Source organism: Barbatula barbatula (genome assembly GCF_947034865.1).
Source record: "Barbatula barbatula genome assembly, chromosome: 11".
In the NCBI taxonomy this organism is placed as follows: domain Eukaryota; kingdom Metazoa; phylum Chordata; class Actinopteri; order Cypriniformes; family Nemacheilidae; genus Barbatula; species Barbatula barbatula.
Genome location: NC_136774.1, coordinates 4,627,397 through 4,648,981, shown reverse-complemented (window position 1 = coordinate 4,648,981; position 21,585 = coordinate 4,627,397). Strand labels below are relative to the sequence as shown.

The 21,585-nt window shown below is 40.1% G+C and overlaps 1 protein-coding gene across 1 annotated transcript in view; it reads left to right on the top strand.

Moving 5' to 3' along the window:
• The window catches only part of prdm16 (PR domain containing 16), a 197,077-nt gene that overhangs the window by 9,901 nt on the left and 165,591 nt on the right, over positions 1–21,585 (top strand). The window lies entirely within an intron of this gene.

The following is a 21,585-nucleotide window of genomic DNA, read 5'->3' as shown; positions in this document are numbered from 1 at the left end:
GCCACATGGGTTATTGTGATGGGTTATTGTATCTTTTCACATATTTGTGTATGAAATGTGCATAGCATTTGGAGGCCAATTCATGGATAAAAGATGGAAATCACATTTTGCGGTGGAACTCCGCCCTTCTAGAAGTTTACTCCCTGGACCCTGGTCAATAGTAATCAAACCAAATTAAACCAATGTGTGAATCCTAATGCTCTTTTGTTGTTGTTGTATTTCGCAAATAATAAGTAAAAATAAACCCTTGTTTATAAAAACATTTGTTTTGTTAATTCAATTGGCTTATAGACACTCATCTATTCTAATTTAATCGTAATGTATCGTTCCAATCTAATTGGTTTATAGTTAATGACAAATAATGAGTCTTGGTTGTCAGACAGGAAAATATATTAAATTGATCTTGCCCTACATCCCTTGGAAGATTGTTTAGAGCTATAATTTCTGTCGCATCTGTGAAAATACTACATATATATATATATATATATATATATATATATATATATATATACGTTTGTTGAAAACATCATTTTGGACTGAACTTATAAATGGACTGAAACAGTAATGTTGGAACTTGGTGTGGGACTCCTGCATGTTCTTTTGACACCTCGCTATTTATCTAACAGACACAGTTCAGGGCAAGACCTGTGCAGAATGGAAGATTTTTAGTAGACTTTTCTTTGATGCCAAGTTCCTCCTAAAAAAGCCACCACATCTGACTCGAGTTTGCTGAAATAACAGCAAATGTTTATCTTGTATTGTATAGCAGGACGTTTGAAAAGCAATAAAGCCTCTCTTCCAGTGCCTAAAGCACCTCTTAATAAAATACTCAAGAATAACTGCTTTACTCTAATCTCTGCCATAGATTACATAGCTTGAGGAGGGAAATTAGCAGCAGACCCCATAGCTCTCTGTGGATAGTGACAGTGGCCGGTGAAGTTTTTACATGCTGCTTTATGTCTGTGCAGGCAGCAATGCTTTTCCACGGACATAATTTAAGAAGCAACATGTGGCAAAATTTTCCATGGCCTAGTTTGATCAGGGTATATTATTTGAAGGTATAGCAATACATTACTATTGGATGAGCTGTGCAACATGCAGATAACTGTAGATCTATGATCCCACATTTCATATTTATAAGTATGTTAAGATTTATATGCCATTTTTATACAGACATTTATCTACATAAACAATTTTTATTATTCGACAGAAACTAAATATTTTCAGAGAATTGTTAGGGAAGAAACAAATTGTTACTTTGGTTTTTATCATGCTGTTCACATAATAACTATAAAATGTTATGTTGTAGATTATTATATTATGCATGGCCTCTCGTGTCTTGTCCGGGAAACGCAAAAATGACAGAACTTGCTTTTTAACCACCATAGTACAATGCATTGTTGAAAACTAACTAGTCATGACTGTTTCCCGAAACATAGTTACTTTGTCACACATTTGTTGTGGGAACCAAATCACATCAAACTAATTTAGATCATTGCACTAAATAACATATATGTTATCTGAATACTACTTTTGCTATTCTTTTTTTGTTCTCTGTTGTTATATTTCTATTTTCAATCATTAGCAAGTTTCCTCATATGTCACTCCCCCACACGCATATGCACACTCTCCAAAAAGCGCTTTTGACAAACTAAAAGATGTAGAATAGAATTTGTATATATTTGGAATGATGGATTTAGAAAATATTGCATGGTGCTTACTTATTTTGCTCAAGGGCATGATCTGTGTAAGTCTACATGTCATTATTGCAGTGAGCACCTGGATTTTATATAGCCGCCCGTGTCCTTTCACGGACTTGTGGGGTTTATATTCCTCTATATGCCTCTCGGGTATAATAGAGTGCTCACAGGCATGAGCGTAGGGCTCTATTGGTGGGCCACAACTGCTGAATGTTAACTGTCATGAGGATAATTAAGGGAAGTTGTGTCCTTCTTGCAACAAACTGTGAAAAGTCTTACATTATCTTATAGGCTTATTGCACGTCAACTATGCATCAATTACCTTCTTTCTTAAAATATCAGTAACAAGATTTATGCCAAACATTTCTTCTCAAATGTTTTGCAGCGTCTGCAAAGCTTGATTCAATTACATCGCTGGGCTGGTCTCAAAGCTCAGGTCCGTTTTCAATTGAAGGAGGTCATGCTTCGTGTTTCTTATTGTCTTGACAGACTTTTTGAACTAATCAGGTCTGGGGGGTCACAACTGGTTTTATTTCAGGGCTTCAATTGTATGTGTGTCCCCCCACCCGGCTTAAGATTGAATTTTCAATTAGGTCGGTGTCCGATAGCGTCCAGTGTACGCTTTGATGTGAAGGAAAGTTCTCTATCCCAGCAAGCAAAGGCTCCTTATCTATTTCAATGAAAGACTATTGTTTTAATTAGCCAGACAATATTATTTACCCTTTCATCGGACATTTGACCTGAGATGCAACCCGCAGAATGGTGGCTTGAATTGCGTGACCTCAAAGAACTTCCCTGATTTTCAGCAATCCAATGGTTTGCTCCTTTTGACTCAAAGAATGTGAATATAGTCCACAAGACACATCTTAAAGTGTTCAAATGATGGGTTGTTGAGGAAGGATTGGAGGGGCAGGCTGAGTAGATGTTTTTCAAGAGTCATGTGAAGAGACCAGGGAGTCTGAAAGGTTCTTTTCTTCCTCCCACAGGCACATCAGCTTGTACAGCTGTTGAAGCAATGAGAGCAATTATCACCTGTTTACCACTGTTGATTTCTAAGGGCTTTCTCTGGGGTTCTGAGGATTGCCCTTTTAAGGGTTTGTTTTTGGGGGTTTCTGAGCTCACAGACAGCTTTCAAACGAGGATTTGCCCAATTGTGTTATAGCATCTGTCATCCTAAGGTTGTTGAAAGAGACTTTCAGAGCTTATGCCTACTTTGCTTTATTTTTTGGGGAAAAAACTTAGAGCCAATTTTCCTGTTCATTTCCTCAATAAATGAAAAACAATGGGAAAGTTCATGATTGTAGCAGTAGCAGTAAATTCAGAAAGGACTGGTCGTAATGTGATTACCCAACAGACTATGATATACTGCAACATAAGGATGTTATATTTTACTAGGTTGTTTGTGGGGTCACTTTTGTTTTTTGGCTTGAGTTTATAAGATGGGCTTTAGGGAGAGAGGTAAGATGTTGGTGGTAATGGCCATTACTAAAGGTGCTTGAAGGCAACTGAAGGACAGAGAGTGATATTTCCCTTGTGTGAGTAAATGTGTTTCTGACCTTGCTTTACTTTAGGGACAAACTTGCTAAAAATGTCCCCTGAAGTAAGCTAAATCTGACAAAACAAAAAGTACTCAAAATTCATAAACAAGAAAAGAATGTTTTGAATGTCCTAAATGCTAACAGTAAATAAAAGTCAAAGGTATATACCTAATAAAATAGATGTAAATGTGTGGGCATGTTGTCCCTTAGCTTTCATTGATAGAAATGTAACAAAAATAAGTTAAATACTGTATGCCAAAACCGACAAAACATCAACCATCTAATGATAAAGTATGTAATGGTTTCCTTTGTATACTCTTCAACCAATTCTATCCATGGCTTTTTCCCCCTCCTCCCGACTTTTCGAAGAAAAGGGTTGGTACTTAGACAGGTTTAAAATGTGACCTTGTACAACACTACATCTTATAAAACGTGATCCATCTTCACGTGTTAGTTGTTTTAAACCTCTCATTTAACCTCTCATACAAACTCATCCTTTAGTAACATCAGTCCGCCCTAAATGTGCTTCATTTACTGCAGTTTGCTTTATTTCAGGTTTTTTTTACGAGCTGCTAGATCGGTTTCGCATCGACATCCATATGAGAGATTATGGCTCATTTGAGCTCTATAGACACAAGCGAAGAATAAACAAATCGATACCCTCCAGTCACAATACCGCTCTCGAGCATGCAGAACTCATTTTCAGTCTGTCTAAATAGCCCCACTTTTCTGTCCGCTGGACGCCCAGAATAGAGATGCTATCTGATCTGAGTTCAGAAATTAAACATGTCATAGCAAATTATGTGCATGTTTTTTGAATTACTTACTCTTGGACTGGACTTAAATCCCAATGTTTCAGGGCGTGTTGTGCCGGAGATGGAGAGGTAGTGAGACAGGCAGTGAGATAGATAGTTAAACAGTGAGGCATGGAGAAAAAGACAGTGTGTTCATGACAAAGAAAAAAGAGAGTTGATGTAAGCTCTGGAACAAATAATATCACCAAGGCTGACTCATGTGCTGAACAAATAAGAAATGATGAGAAGCCAGAGTCGTTCCATTTTGGCTAAGTTTGAGTCAAAAAAGATTCAACCTCCAGGCACTCACATAGATATTTGTGTATTTGAACATTCAAATAATCTTTTTCAGGGCTAGTAAAAACACCAATGTGTTTCGGCCCTAGAAGTCCTTCATCAGCTTGTCAAACAAAAATGAAGGCGAGTTATAGAAGAGAGTTTATAGCCCTGAAAATGATTTTTTTTACATTTTCATGTTACATTTTACATTTTCTTTATTGGATTTAATTGTAAAAGATTACATTTCACTGATTTACTAGATTTACAGATTTCATAAAATAAAGAACACAGAAATGGAATAAACTGAAACAAAAATCCTAGAATGAAAAGTCAATATTTAAAATGGCATTAGGTAAATTTATAATAATTTGACAATGATATAAGATACAATTTATGGCTAGGCTAAAGGGGATAAGGGCAGGTGGAAGAAGTGCGGTCTAAGCATGGCTGGTGCTCATTGTTATCAAAGCTGCAGTTTAATGGGTTCCTGACCCTTTTTATTAGAAGACACTTTGTGAATACTACAGCTGAATAGATCTAAAGTGTACAAGCAGGTATTAATGCAGGAGGGATTTTCCCACAGGAACAATAACCCATCATTTTCCTCTTTAGAGCATATCCCAATGTGACTGTTGTAAAACAAAAACTTGCCATCATAGCAGGTTATGATATATAGGCAGCATCCCCACTGTAATGGAATTTCATAAGTGACTGATTTGGAATGCTGAGGTTACGTGCAGCTCTGTGTGTAACACAAATACCTCTCCACAATATGCATTTGACTCGTTTACATTAGTGCTTTGCAGCTAATTCTGCAAAGCTCTAATATGGATTAAAAAAGCACAGCATTCACAAATAAGTTACCTTTTTAATAAGATTGAACATTTGATGCTTGTCCATAGTACTGTGTGTATGCTTTGCTACAAACAATGCCAGTGTAACACTGCCAGTTCTCCATTTTAAGAAGGAGATTTCCTAAGAAAATCACAACAGTGTTCAATTAAATTTAGGTAATATTTTTTGTTGAGGTAAATATTTGTTTAACCAAAGTAAATCACTTCTTTTTGTAGAATGTTCATGGCAATATCATTTCACTATATAGACACATATACAGTACATGCTGAAAGAGAGCAACAGATCTCTTCACAGGCAGACGGTTTGAAGGCATATACAACACTGACTAAGATATACATCTGGGTTTTGTCATGCCAGACATCTGCTTACATCTCTTTGGTAATGATGAATATATATTTTACTTTAGTCCATTCAAAGATGACACATAATATGGCCAGGGTTTGTAGACTATGAAATGCTAATGTATGAGCTTATAGTTTTGGAAATTAACCAGCATAAAAAGGGACAAATTCAGTGGCAATTCAATTACATGAGGAGAGGACAGTTGAGCAGTCATTTGCTTGGTATATGAACATAAACAGTTGATCTCCTTATTGGAGCAAAGCGAATAGGAAAATCTATGCACTCACTTATTCATAATCCATACTTTTACATTTATAGATGGTCTTCAATCAATACGAGTCAATGGCTGAGATCAGACTTTTTGACCCTTATTGATTGTGCTTATATAGTCTATTATCAGATTGAAGTATTCATTGTAGGATTTTATGAGATCAGTAATGATACACTGTTTTCTTGGCCAGGCTCTTATTAAGATAAATCAGAACATAAAACAGATTAGTTACATTTTTCTTGGTGGGTATGCCCTAAAATATACCTTTGGTTCCTGCCCGCTAATCCAATGAATCAGACATTGCTTACACATAAACTTATTAGTACAACACGTCTGTTCTTTTACTGATGAACTAGCTGATTCAAATTTATTTTGCAGCTCTACACTTATCAACCCAGATGATTGCAGTTCAACAGATATTAACATCAGAAATAGAATATCATAGAAACTTTATTCTGTTATGTTTTTATTTGCCCAAAGCGAATTTTAGTCTTTGATTCATCTTCCTGGTTGTCAGCAAGCTTGCATGGTGTCATGCACATGCAAGTTGAACTAATTTTGGTTTATATTATTTCCCCAGCCTTCACATAGTCAATCAAAGTATTAGCAAATACATTTCTAGGAAATTACATTTTGATGTTGTAGACCTGAACTTTTACTCCTGACCTACTCCCATGTCCCAATGGATAAATTTGGTTTGCAAAATTGTTTTACGTCTCCTCTTATCCTCTCTCTTTCTCTCTGTTTTGCTCACTCAGTCTCCTTTTCCATCCTCGCCTCCATTTTCATTCTCATTACAAATGCATACGATTCACAGAAAACAAGAGATAATGGCTAGTGTCCAATCGGCCAAACGCTAATCAGCATGCATCGTGGGAAAAGCACAGGATGAGGGGCGAGAAACAGCCCATTGTCTGCAGGAGATTAAAGTCCCGAAAAGACTGCATTGTCAGATGAGGGGATAAATCTTCCTGCTGTCACTCAAACCTGAATTAAATTCTCCTTCGCTTCTCAAAGAGGCTTATCTGTGCTCAATAGCTTGTTGCGCTACAAGCGCAAAGGAATGTATTTGGTGAACTTGTGCTGCTGACACCTTATGAAGAAAAAATAAATAAGGAGCAATGAGCAAAGAGCAAATCAGAGTTTTGTGGTGCTTAGAGACTTGAAAGGCGATGTGCATTTGGACAGGCCGGGATCACGGTAGCTTTGGGAGGGGGTATAATGCTAGGGGGGTTGATTGACTGTCTCTGAGCCTTTGAGAGCATACGATATTCTTTTGTTCATCCGTTTCCCCAACCTCTCCAAAGACAAATGACATTTGGAAGCATGTCACACACCGGAAAACAGATCCGGTTCTGGCACTGCTGGCTCGCAAAGAGATGGCATCATATGAAAAGCCCACTGCCGCATCACTTTATCTGTCCCCCAGCGAACGCCCTCGCCAATTCTGCTCCTTCTCACCAGCCCTTTATCTGCTGTCCAGCAGGTTGTCCTGCCAAAAACTGATCTCTCACACCAGGGTCCTGGAAGAATCTTCATGTTCAGCGAGCATTTAAAACAGACCTGCAAGAGACGCAAAACAGAGTGGAAGAGAACGATATAAAGGAAGTTAAAGAGAACAGAGAAAAATAACTTCTGTAAACACCATCCCCTCCATAAAGTATAAGTGGGTGTTCCGTTTTTTTTGTTCAAACCTTTTCTATGTACTGATGGAAGAGAGCAAGGATTGGTATAAATGATTTATTCAGGAAAAAAACAAGAAAATACAAAGAGCAAAGAGGGAGAACAACTCTATTTTTTACCCCCTGCTGTGTTCCCTCTAAACAGGATTTTCCACTTGCCGTTTTTGCAACTCGCTCTTGTTGTTTATTCCCTCTTTTAATTCCCTTCTTTCACAGTCCAGGGGCACCTCTTTCTCTATCTCTGGTCTGTCTGGACTTCTTAACAAGCAGGCTTACACCTGCTTACAGGATTAAATTAATTAGCACGAAACAGAGATCGTGGGGGAGAGTTGATCCTTTGGTGCGAGCTTCGTTGTTTTGTGGCTGGCGGGAGTTAGACCAGCAGGATATAAAGCTGCAGCCTGATTTGTTTGAGTGGTAGGATCAGAGGGTAAAAGAATATGTCAAGGTGATATTTGACTGGTTTGTATTCACTGATGACCAAGGCTGTACAAGAAAGTTATGGTAACACATTTGATATTCATGAGCTACTCTTTAAAACAAGATAATGTCTTGTTGTTATACTGTAGATTATGTTTTATTTACTATATATTTTTTAAATTAACTTTGATTAAATTAAAAGTATATTAAGGACTGGGTGGAAACAGTGCTGTTGTAAACATAACAACTATTCACTGGTGTAACGTGAAACTATATGATAAAGCCAAACATGATGAATTTCTTATATTCTATTGTTAAATTTAAGAGCAATTGAGAGTGGTTTTATAGCTAGAACAAAGAGTAATGCACTTAATCAATCTCCCTATTTAGTCCCTCTATGAATCAGAAAATAATCAGATTAAATGTTGTTGCCATATATTGAAACAGTTGAATAACATATATTGTACATCTGACCAGTTTTACAAAGTGTATGAAAAAGAGATTCTTCCACTTTACCCAATCAAAATCGTAACATCCACCACTTTGATTGTATACTGGTAACACAAATCCTCGGAATATGAAATTAGAACTAATTCTCCAATAAACTGACTAACATTACCGTTTTTTTGTTGTGATGTTGAGGGTGAACTGGAGAGTGGCAGGGTGGTACAGACTGAACATGATTTTGGCAAGTGACCCTTCTGCTTGGTTTTGGAAAAAGCAGCATGTTGCTTTTACATCTGGGCTTAAGTCTTGGAAAATGTGAATTCCTCATTCATTGTAGGTTAGGGGGCCTATCTTTCGCGCAGGGCACATGAACTTTGGTTCTGCAATATTGTACCATGAATTTGTTGGGGTCTGTTACTACTTCTGATGGATTGGATGTGCACAAATAATATTTGAGAAAAAACACATAGGGAACTATGAAAATTATTCTTTGAAAAATGAATTGCTACTTACACAAAGATGGTCTGGTTACATAGCACACATGAATTAAATCTTCCAAATAATGAAGAAGCTCTGTGGGTGGGCTTACTATGTTTAGTTAGTTGCACCAAATGACATCTGATAGCAACACCTCTTTCATAATGTTACAGGCTTAATCCAATTGTTTTAGGTTATTTCTTATTTGGTGAGCTGACTTGTATTTAGCAGGATTACGTTTAAGTCAAGACAGGTAACCCCAGCTTCATGAGAGGAAATTCTTCTTCAGTGAGGTATTGAACCCCCTTGGCAAGTGTCTGCTCTCATCTGTCTCTCTTTCAGGATGTCAGAGGAGCAGCAGAGTAACACAGGACAGAATACCCAAATCCATCTCACTAAATGCTTACAGATGTGTGAACTATGTCCTCAACACTCTTTCGGTTGACCACAATGACAGGGAGTAGAAAAAAAACATTTCGACTCAGCTTGGCATTTCATTTATATTCTGGTCATAATAAGGTTGTGTGATGAATGTTTTCTACAATATTGAACCAGTATTTTCGTTGTCGTCCTTTAGATTTGGTCCCTTAGACAATTAGGGTCATGGCCTCAGTTTCTCACATGATATTAGGGTCTTTTGACTCTTAAGAGAGCTGATCCCTTAAAGCCCTTATAGAGCCCTTCTAAAGAGAGTGCTACTTGGATGTCACACATATAAGAGAAGAAGAAAAGGACATTGAAACAAAATCACCTAACCTGCCACTCAAACAAGAGTATTACTTGCTGTGTTTGTATTGATCAACCTCAGAGAATTGTGGTTTTGTTACAGGTATGGTGGGCTCTGGTAAGTGGCTGGTGCATGGTGGTGCAATCCCTTCCTTATGACAGTGATTACAGCCACCAGACAATGAATAGTCTGAGCCCAAGAATCCAGCTCTAACCTTCTAGCACTGAGAAAAATCTCAGTGAAGCTTAGCACATTCTTAACCTGCCCTGAAAACATGCTAAGCATATCAAGACTTAACAAAATGCAAGCTGGCTTTGGATTTTTCAAAGATATATTGAGTATGGGACAATATGCTTTGTGGCATGCATTTTCTGTCAATCAACATTACAACCGAGGTGTGTGTGAACGTTAGCAGCTGGCCAGAGTCACTTTGGCCTTCAATAACATTACATCTGTCAACAGTTCTGGTGACACACTTGCACACACATACACACAGATGCAGAATCTTTACTACAGTCTACTCATAAAACCCAATTCTCACAGAAACCTGTTGACCTTTTTAGATGTAAAACAAAAAATGATTTGAAACGATGACCATTATAAAAAACTAAAGAGTGAGAATGTCTTTATTTCACAATATCTGTGTGTAGACAATAGACATTTTTTTACTCTCACAAGTAAAATAACTGATGTAATGCACTGTAAATCAAGTATAACATTAAACTCATGTCCAGCCTTGTCACATTTGAATGAATAGTGAAGGATGTAAAAAGTGAGAGAATTAAAAAAAACAGAGCTACAGCGACACTGATCCTGTCCGGTATTTATATTATTGTTAGCTTGTGTAATGGCTGTCCGTCCGTCACCCCCTCGTTCAGACTCCTAATCTGTCCTTTCATGTGCTCTGAAAAGATTCCAGCGACACACCGATTCTCCACTCACCCTCCCTTGTCGAATGCAATCACCGGACAACCCCGCAATAATTCGCTTCCTTTGAAAAACAAAATAAAGCTGCTCGCCTTGTTGTGGTTAGTCCCAGCAAGATAAATCATGCACTCCAAATTAACTTCCATTCAAAGTGCCGAAAAAGAATAGGCAGCCATGGATGAACGGGTGAACAGAGATCACAATGATTCGACTTGATAAATGTCAAGGCGGATAATTTGGGGTATCTGATTAAGATCTTATCGGTCCAGGAAGTTAATAGAAAAGAGTTAATCAAAAGAAATCATGTGGGTTTGCCGGTGTATCCGCAGGAGAGATCCTGCTTAAATTGGCTTCACTTGGGTCCACTCAGTTCTTGCCCTTACAAAGACGTTGACAAAGGTGAGTTCTCCCACTAGGTTACTAACAAGTTTAGAAAGTGAGCAGGTGATCTCTTCACATTCTATTGCTTCATTCATGACAAGACCCTTTGAAAGACAGTACAATTGACAACAAATATTCCACAAATCATGAATTGTGAAAATAAGATGTAATCTAAGAGCAGTTCACCATTAAAGATTGTTATTAAAGACATCAAGCCTTATTGTTGCACCAAATAAAATATGGTGTGCAGTTTGACGTAAGCCTATTTTGTCTTTCAATCATTCAGTTTATAGATACTACACCAATTTAAAGATGACTTTAAACTCTTTTTTTTGTTACAAAAACACAACAATATCTAATCAGATGTGTTGGGGGAAAGTCACATGAACCTGTGGATGGGAAAAGCAGACAGATAAGCAAAAGGTGCATCTCATTTTATCAACTCAAGGACGAACATTATCCACTCAAAGCAAAATGCTTTCCTCAAAAAGACTCTCACATAAGGTTGACCTTTGCTTTTGGTAAACAAAGAGCTTAGATGTTCTTTGTGCAACAGTAATTAGTTAAGGCTTAATGATGGATCTTTCATTCTTAGAAATCTAGATTTAGGCCATTTATGGTGACATGCTGACTCCTGTCATACTGACATTCTCAATGTTAGTGTTGGGAGAGATGTAGAAATGATCTTTTGTCATGTTGCTGCTAGTTTGGTTGCGGCAGTCACAGTTAGAGCAAATAACTACTAGACAAACAGAAGAACTGTGTAAAAAAACAGTACTGTGTGATAAATGATGAGACCTGTTTAAACAAAAACAGATCAAAAGATCTTATGTTCTTCACAAAGAAGATATGAGAACAACCTGGTGGAATCTTTTGTTACTGGATTAAGTTTATGAGTCATCCCCAAGACATTAATAAAGATTTACTACATGATCCCTAAAAATTTATAAAAGAACTCAAATAATGTCAGTAAATTAGGCCTGCCAGTGCAAGGCGTTTGAGTCCACATTTTAACTGTTGCAGCTGCAACAGTAAAAATGAATTAGAGAAGGGTGACACCAACCTTATACTCTTATTCTGTAGTCTCTGAGAGGGACTAAACTTTCATATCAGTTTCAAGATATTTACTGTTTCACGCTTACAGGTTAAAAAAATCGCTGCTGAGTTTTGTTGCGTTGTTTGATTTTCCTGTGAACATAAAAGATAATTCACATGTTATTAATAGCAATTTACATGTAAACATTTGGTAGATGCTCTGATTTACTAGTTCACATGTTCAGTTGAATAGAACCGGTGTTCTTGAGTTGCAAGCTATTGCAAGCTTATGTAAGGCAATCGAAGGGTACATAATGGTGCACAAAGGTTTGCGCTATTTGTTTTATATGACTAGTTATAATAATATTATTCTCCTCAAATGGTATTACTTATCAAAAACGTTATTTTGTTGGTGGCGGATGAAAATATTAAATATTTGTGGAGCAGTATATTTAAAACTGATGTTGGTAAATTCTTAATTTTAGGGCTCTTCAGACATGCAAACGGAACCGTGAATAAGAATGTGTGTGCATGGACAAGTGTATGGCACTTTTTTACTTGGCCATTGAATAATTGCCCTTGGCGCTCCCTTGTGTGTAATTTGTGTGTATGTGTGTGTTGTGTGAGCATTGACAGGGTTTGGACACAGAGTGTTTGACAGAAGTAAATTAATTGGGCCCCTTTAGATCATTTGTCTTTATTGTGAAGGCTAATTGGAATAGAAGCAGTTGTTAATGGAGAACGTACAATGACTGAGGACTAACTCTCCAATGCCTGTAATGGAACTCTCGGAGTGAACTTAACCATACTTTAATTAGATTTTATTCTGAAATTAAACCTCAAATTTATCCTACTTGCCCTTTAAAGTGTGCTAAATAAACTAGAAAGAATATGTGTGTGTGTGGGTTGTGGGGGTACAAGTGAGTTTGCGTTAAAGGACTTTACATGTGTAAAAGACGCCCCTACTCAAAGACACACAGAGGCACGGTGTCTGTTTAAAATGCATGTGAAATATGTAAAGACAACATGATGCTAACTTATAACTTAATTCATATTACTTCATAATGGAGAATTGAAAACAATGTCTTTGTATCTTGGAGCAACTTGTTGTGTGGTGATTTGGAATTCGTCTAAGGTAGGGTTGCACCGATACCACTTTTTAAGGATCGAGTACGAGTACAGATATTTTTTCCCTGGTACTCGCCGATACCGATGCCCGTTGTACAGGTTTTTTTGTTTTTGTTTTTATGTAGCAATTTTCTAAGAACAACACAATGAGACCAATGAACATATCAGCATCTTTATTTTTAACTTCAACTCATATTATGAAAAAATAAATGATTCTTATGTGCTTATCACAAATTTTCAATGTGTCCAATAACCTCCAAAGGGCAAACACAAGGACGTAAGCTGTCATGCAACTCGTGAAAGGAGAGAGAACCCAATTGCAGGCAGACGCAGGGATGACGGGGTTAACAAGGATTTTAATATATAAAACAGAAAACAAAAGCCCACAAGGGGGTAAAACAAAACAAGATAACTAATAATTACAAACAGGCCACGGACTAACTAAACTAGGAAAATAACACACTAAGGACAAGACTAGACTGACTCACCAAACTACAATGAACAAGAACAAGAACAAGATATTTGGCATTAACTAGCCACAGCATATACGCACAAGGTACAAACTATAGGGTACAGTATACAATGAACGAGCACAGGACTATAGACAAGAGGAGGCTTTAAAGGGGAACAAACACAGGATAATGACTAAGGGGCAGGTGCAGGTAATGAACACTAATGGGAAGGCTAACGAGGAAACGAGAGGGCGGGAACAAAGACACGGACCAGAGAGAGAGAAAAGAAAGCCAACATCTCTCTCTCTCACATAAAACACAGGACTTTGTCATGAATCTGCCTCAAGACCAAGAATAGACATGACATGAAGGCAGATTCATGACAGAAGCCCCCCCCTTAATGAACACCTCCAGGTGTTCATCAAGGGGTAGACTAACGAGACAAGGCAGACTGGGAACACGACAAGACAAGGCAAAACATACTAAACAAAATCAAGGGCAGACAAGCATAAATTACAAAGGGGTTGGGGTGACATAATAAAAATAATAAACAAGGGAGGGGGGGAGGGGGAACAACAAAGTTCATGGGGGGAACACATGAGTCCATGGGGGGAAGTCCAAAGGGAGTGGGACAAGGGGGGACAGTCCTAGTTCCCGGGGGCGCTCGTGAGCGTGGAGTCCCTGGGGACTTGATGGGAGAAGTCCTCGGGAGAACTGTTCTTGTTCCCGGCATAAAGGCCGGCTGAGCCACCGGCTGGAAGGCCGGCTGAGCCACCGGCTGGAAGGCCGGCTGAGCCACCGGCTGGAAGGCCGGCTGAGCCACCGGCTGGAAGGCCGGCTGAGCCACCGGCTGGAGGGCAGGACTTGGCGCCGGCTGGAAGGCCGGCAGGGCAGGACTTGGTGCAGGACTTGGCGCCGGCTGGAAGGCCGGCAGGGCAGAACTTGGTGCAGGACTTGGCGCCGGCTGGAAGGCCGGCAGGGCAGGACTTGGTGCAGGACTTGGCGCCGGCTGGAAGGCCGGCAGGGCAGGACTGGGTGCAGGACTTGGCGCCGGCTGGAAGGCCGGCAGGGCAGGACTGGGTGCAGGACTTGGCGCCGGCTGGAAGGCCGGCAGGGCAGGACTGGGTGCAGGACTTGGCGCCGGCTGGAAGGCCGGCAGGGCAGGACTGGGTGCAGGACTTGGCGCCGGCTGGAAGGCCGGCAGGGCAGGACTGGACGCCTGGGCAGGACTTGGCACTGGAGTGGACGCCTGGGCAGGACTTGGCACTGGAGTGGACGCCTGGGCAGGACTTGGCACTGGAGTGGACGCCTGGGCAGGACTTGGCACTGGAGTGGACGCCTGGGCAGGACTTGGCACTGGAGTGGACGCCTGGGCAGGACTTGGCACTGGAGTGGACGCCTGGGCAGGACTTGGCACTGGAGTGGACGCCTGGGCAGGACTTGGCACTGGAGTGGACGCCTGGGCAGGACTTGGCACTGGAGTGGACGCCTGGGCAGGACTTGGCACTGGAGTGGACGCCTGGGCAGGACTTGGCACTGGAGTGGACGCCTGGGCAGGACTTGGCACTGGAGTGGACGCCTGGGCAGGACTTGGCACTGGAGTGGACGCCTGGGCAGGACTTGGCACTGGAGTGGATGCAGGCGGGACCACCGGACTTGACGGGACCACCGGACTTGACGGGACCACCGGACTTGACGGGACCACCGGACTTGACGGGACCACCGGACTTGACGGGACCACCGGACTTGACGGGACCACCGGACTTGACGGGACCACCGGACTTGACGGGACCACCGGACTTGGGACCACCGGACTTGGGACCACCGGACTTGGGACCACCGGACTTGGGACCACCGGACTTGACGGGACATCAGGAGGCCCGCTGGACGGGGCCCTCCTGCCCGTATGACGCCCCCCCAAAAAATATTTGGGCTGAGTCCCGGTGTTCTCCTCCGGCTGGAAATTCGGGCTGGAGATTACACCCCTCCTCGGCTTCTTCTTCTTCTTCGACCGGCTCACGGTGGGTGTAGCCGGTTGCGGAGAAGCGGTGGGGAGCATGACTAGCTCCGTGCTGGAAGAGTCGAAGTGTGCAGAGGGTGAGGAGAGGCCCACAGCCCCGATTTGCAACACCCGACCCTCAGGGGCCGAGTCTAAGAGGGCCGTGGAGTTGAGATGGTTTGAGACCCTGGGCGAATCCCGATCATAAATCCGGCTGACCAGATCTGTGAAACCCAGGGGTCTCAGCCTCCTCATCTCCGCCTGGGAGATTGGCTCTGCAAGGCAGCGGTTGAATATTGCCTTCAATTCCTCCTCAGAGAAGCAGCCTCGCTTGGCGGTTGCCAGGAAGTGGTCGGCGAAGTCCCAAATCCTGGAGCTTCCCTGACGGAGGCCAAAGAGGAGGTGCGCCTCCTTGACACGGTCTCCCGGGTCCATACTGCCTGCTGGGTTCAGTTGTGGCTCGTTCATTCTGTCATGCAACTCGTGAAAGGAGAGAGAACCCAATTGCAGGCAGACGCAGGGATGACGGGGTTAACAAGGATTTTAATATATAAAACAGAAAACAAAAGCCCACAAGGGGGTAAAACAAAACAAGATAACTAATAATTACAAACAGGCCACGGACTAACTAAACTAGGAAAATAACACACTAAGGACAAGACTAGACTGACTCACCAAACTACAATGAACAAGAACAAGAACAAGATATTTGGCATTAACTAGCCACAGCATATACGCACAAGGTACAAACTATAGGGTACAGTATACAATGAACGAGCACAGGACTATAGACAAGAGGAGGCTTTAAAGGGGAACAAACACAGGATAATGACTAAGGGGCAGGTGCAGGTAATGAACACTAATGGGAAGGCTAACGAGGAAACGAGAGGGCGGGAACAAAGACACGGACCAGAGAGAGAGAAAAGAAAGCCAACATCTCTCTCTCTCACATAAAACACAGGACTTTGTCATGAATCTGCCTCAAGACCAAGAATAGACATGACATGAAGGCAGATTCATGACAGTAAGCGTGCAGATTGCCATGCGTGGGTCGTCATCATTGATTTTGAAATGTTTCCACACTGCTAAGGCTGACATTTTCTGCTGCGGCCGGTGTCTCTGTGTGCACTGGAACGTTCTGTCAGTTACGTCACGTGAGGTATCGGTCTTTGGTATCAGGGAATTTTTACAAGTACGAGTACATGAGCTTGGTATCGTGCCCGATACCGGTATCAGTGCATCCCTAGTCTAAGTGTGACACATTACTGTATTACTGCACCTTTTTGCAATTTTATATTTATTATATATATATTTATACAACTGTCTAGCTCCACCTTGCGGCTTCTGTTTTAGATCACTTTTAGGTTAGTTGTATTGCTGTTTTGTTTCCTCCATATTTAAAAAGTGCAGCGTCTCATTCACATGCTCCATTGTTTTCATATCGGCTATGACACCAAGTTGATTACTATTCCGAACTGGCTTTATTCGTCAGGAAACACATAACTCCTGGTGTAACGTCTTCACTTGCCGCTGTCAGTCCCATATGTACGTCTGTGCACATGTGAGCCCCGCTTTTGACACACAAGCCAGTGCTAACAGTGCTAAAAGGATAAAATGTTAATGTCATTCCTTTTTATGTAGACGAACACCTAAAACCCAATTGCAGTTGAAACACCAACAACTACAGATGTCAAGTTTATATATCGTTCAATCAATTGATTGATGGGGACAGGCCTATGTTTGAGTAACTATTTTCATCTAAGTGTTTTTCAATTGTTCACTGGCATATTTAACATTTAGATTTCCTCATGTTGCTCTGATTGGACAGTGCATTTATTGGAAGCAGGCTTAATGAACGTTTATGTATCTGAAGCCTAACACTAACCTAACCTGCCTTGTTAGTGCTCAGAAGTTTGGTTCCTTCAATTTGATGTCAGCAACTTTCAATGCCCACACATTTTACCAATTATACCATAAGGGTATAAGAGTGGAAGGTACTGGGTTTTTATGTGGTGTTTACTCGTATAAAGGCTGTGTTAGAATAGTTGTGTTTGTGTGTGGTCTGTTTACCAAACCAGGAGCTCACCTGAGGCATTCAGGTGTGTGTGCACTCTAAACCCAAATAAAACCTGTGGGGTTGTAGATTATGCTGTCGTCTATTTTTCCTGTGAGGTGCAACAGCAGATCATACTAAAAGTACTAATAAGATGTACTGTTATACTGTAAAACAGTTTTTGGCTACAGGGAAAAGTCAGCCGGAGAATGGAAATGCTGTCATGAATTACACTTTAACAACCGTAAGATCTCAGTTCATCTTCGGAACACAAATTGAGTAAAACAAAAATAAAGACTTTATTGAACAATATCCTCCCTCCCACGGCAGTCTCCAATGCACATCTTTTTGTGTTCTTGAAGGTCTTGCGGTTGTCCGTTGATGCAAATAAAAAAGTTTTTGCACAGCAATGGCGGTTCATGGAGCCTCTCAATAGTTCCCGGAAGTTACTAGTAACGCATGGAGCTGCAGCTAAACAGACCAATTGAAGATGTTGTTAAAGAAGTTGTTAAAAAAAAAGAAAGGATTATAAGAAAAAAAAAAACTTCCTGGACCTATGTGAAGGCTCCGCAAATCATGTAATGCTCGAAAATGTTTTACTTCCGTTGTCGCAACTTTCTCTCTCAATGGCTCTGCTCTGATATATACAGTCTCACGTTGAAAAGAATGGCGGAATGTGGAGCTCTGCCAACATAAGGTGTTATCTCATGAGTTATGTAATGGAACATCTCATATTTATGTGTATATGAATACCACATAGAAACAAAAAAACGAAACTAAAATTACAAAATTGCATAGATGATTACCATTTGCATATCTAGTAGTTGAAAAGTTAACTAAATGTCTGCTAGCAAGTTTGCATCTTTAGCCTAATCATCACTATTACGTATGCCTTTACTAATATCTAGTATGGAATAAATATGTATTTATTTATCATATTTAATTAAATACCTGACAAATTATCAGTCAGTTTTACTTTTTATTTATTTTTATTGATTGTTGATATTATTGACACTATAACACTGATGTTTGCTTATATTGTCTACCTGTTTTTGTAAGCATTTTTTCATTGTGATAATACCGGCTACCATCATAAAAAGCTTAACCGGCGCAAGCCTTATAATGTAAAGACTACAAAAATAAAATAGTCAGTTAAAATTATTTTTAATAATAATAATTTAATACTTATAAGTCAATTTAATTGGGCTTAAAACTGTACCATTATATTTAGTAGGTTTTTGAGACTTAAGTGCTTGATAGATTTATTGCTTTGAAATTATATTTGTCAGTGTTGCCCATATTTAAATCCATGCTTTAGTTTAAGGCAATGTCTAAACAAATTATTGTCAGCACACTATCGTCATATTTAAGCATTTAGACTGCCATCCACAGGGATAGAGTGTGTGAACACAGTGCCCCTGCAGACCTCTTGACACAGGGTCCAAACACCACACACACAGACTAGGCCATCGGGCCATCTCAATGGCATTACAGAGAGTCTTGCGCTAATGGTTGCCATGTGCAGATTTACCAGCTTTTCAAGGGGCCACCATACCTTTTCACTGTTGTACACTTCCAAAAACATCACCGAATACATTAATGACTTTTAAGTCTGTACAGATTTCAAAGAACACTTGGGAGATAAACAGGGATTTGTGTTTGTTCAGGCAGCACAGGAAAAGTGCTCTATTGTTTTTGAAATCTCCTTCCATCTCAATTTTCATAACATTATCCATATAATTCACCTTCCCCCTACTTTTTGCAGGCCGTTAAAAGCTGCAAGGACTGCAGCCAGCCTACTGCACAGACTTGGAACCCAGTCAGCCTGCACAAACTGCAAATTAGACTTTAACATGAAAGCGATCCAGAGATTTCGTATTTTGTTTGGATAACACTTAATTGCTGATATCTTTTGTCCAATTGGCATGCCTCAGAAAACTCTGATAAACAAGAGATCCATGCTTTTAAAGAGGCTTACACCATTCTTTTAAAATGCCAAGAAATGGTGGATGTAAAATCTAGCTAAACGTTCTGCCAACGGCAAATGTCCACAGGGTTTGTTGCTGTAGTTTCATTATTTGTAATAAATTACTAAAATCTGTAGATTAGTGCAATCTTAAATGCACACCAATACACAGATTTACTTGTTTACTCTTGTCTTTAATTAGACAGCTTCTTGCAAATGAAAGGAACATTTACAGAATGCAGCATTTTATTAGAGCATATTATGAATGCAAACAGGAGCAATCTGATGTTAAAAAGGAACAACACAAGGATTCACATAACCAGATACACAACATATGAAGGAATTTATCAGGATGTTTACTGCCAACAGTGTACGGTCAGATACTGTAAGAAGGATTAAATCAATGGAGAGGAATCAGTCTCACGATAGGTGAGCAAAATCTACCTTTCGGCTCTGTAAGAAAACCTTGTTCTGTGTCGAGGAAATTACACTTTGTTAAATGCGGACTGTATAGCCTCTGTTTAAGAAACCCCTTATTTTATGAAATAATCTAAGCCGATTAAGAAAGCTTTATGATTTAAAATAAATTTCACAATATCTTTTACAATTTCCAAAAATGTGTTTTGTTGCAAGCAAGGGTGTTCTGGGTTTGGTGGGCCAAGTGAAAACCTCAACTGGCAAATTTTTTTTTTGAGTGAGTCTCCTCCCTCAAATTAAAATTATAAGTTTGCCCTTTAATTTTTATAAATGAAATAATGTGGAACAAGAGACACACCATAGTCATTGTTTGACAATTCCTTGTTTTATACCCTTCAGTTATACACTAGAAAACACATTCACTTTGAGTGGGAGCAAGAAAACAAAACCTTTCAAAAATATTTATATCATTTAGATATTAATATTTTGAATGTGACACAGAGAAAGTGGTTATTGCCTCGGCGCGACATTTCAAATCTATTGATTTGTGTCCAAGAAGACACAAGACTCCCCTTGTTTCGTGTCAGTCAGCACTACTTTTTTGTTTCTTGTCACTCAGCGAGACTTTTAATATACAGACTGTGTGTGTATACACATTTATATCCTGAAATAAAAGGAAGTAGCCTACATATTAAAGGAGGTGGCTAACCAACCCTGAAATCACAGCATAGGCAAATTTTGTTAAAACGTAAAAAATTGATGAGCTGGCAAAGCAACGATAAAGGGCCAACTCAACCCTGCCCCAAACCTAACGTCACATTGGCAAAGTCAAATCATATCAAAACGTACAAATGAGATTATAGGAATTCACACGAATGAGACACGAATCAGATTCATTAATTGGGCCTTAAAGGTGTCATGATTCCGCTATCATGTCATGTTTATTCTTGGTCTTGCAGCGGAGTCATGGCATAGCCTTAGGTTTTGTGTGAGAAAGACATGGCTTTGTTTTGATTCTGACTTGCCATGTGCTCTCGTCAGTTTTCCCGCCCTTTTGTCTCGTTAACCTTCCCTGAGTGTTTCAGTACCCGCACCTGACCCTTGTTAATTATCCTTTGTCTGTCTCCCTGTAAAACATCCTCGTGTTCATTGTCCTGTGCTCGTTCATTGTATTTTGTACCTTGTACGCTGTTTTCCTTGAAAGCATGGTTAAGGCTTGCATCGTGTGTAGTTCTTGTTACCTCGTGTTTTTGGTGAGCTAGTTTAGTCTTGTCCTTAGTGTTTATGTTCCTAGGTTAGTTAGTCCGTGTCCTGTTTGTAACTATTGTTTATCCTGTCTTGTTTTACCCCCTTGTGGGTTTTTGTTTTCTGTTTTATCTTATAATAAATTATTGTTACCCCGTCATCCCCGTGTCTGCCTGCACTTGGGTTCTTCCACCACGTCCATCATCCACGTTCATGAAAAAAAGGCCTACTAATTTGGAAACCGACAATAGAATGCAGATTACCCGGCACTTAGACACAATTAGCGAGAGCCATTAGCAGTCAATACCAATAAGGAGAGCCTGAAAGTATAGCCAAAAACTGATACCTGAACAGTGCGGATTGGTGTGTGCCTAGCTTTCCTGTAGCTCAGTGGTAAGAACATTGTGTTAACAATGCAAGGTAGTGGGTTCGATCCCAGGGGATTGCAGA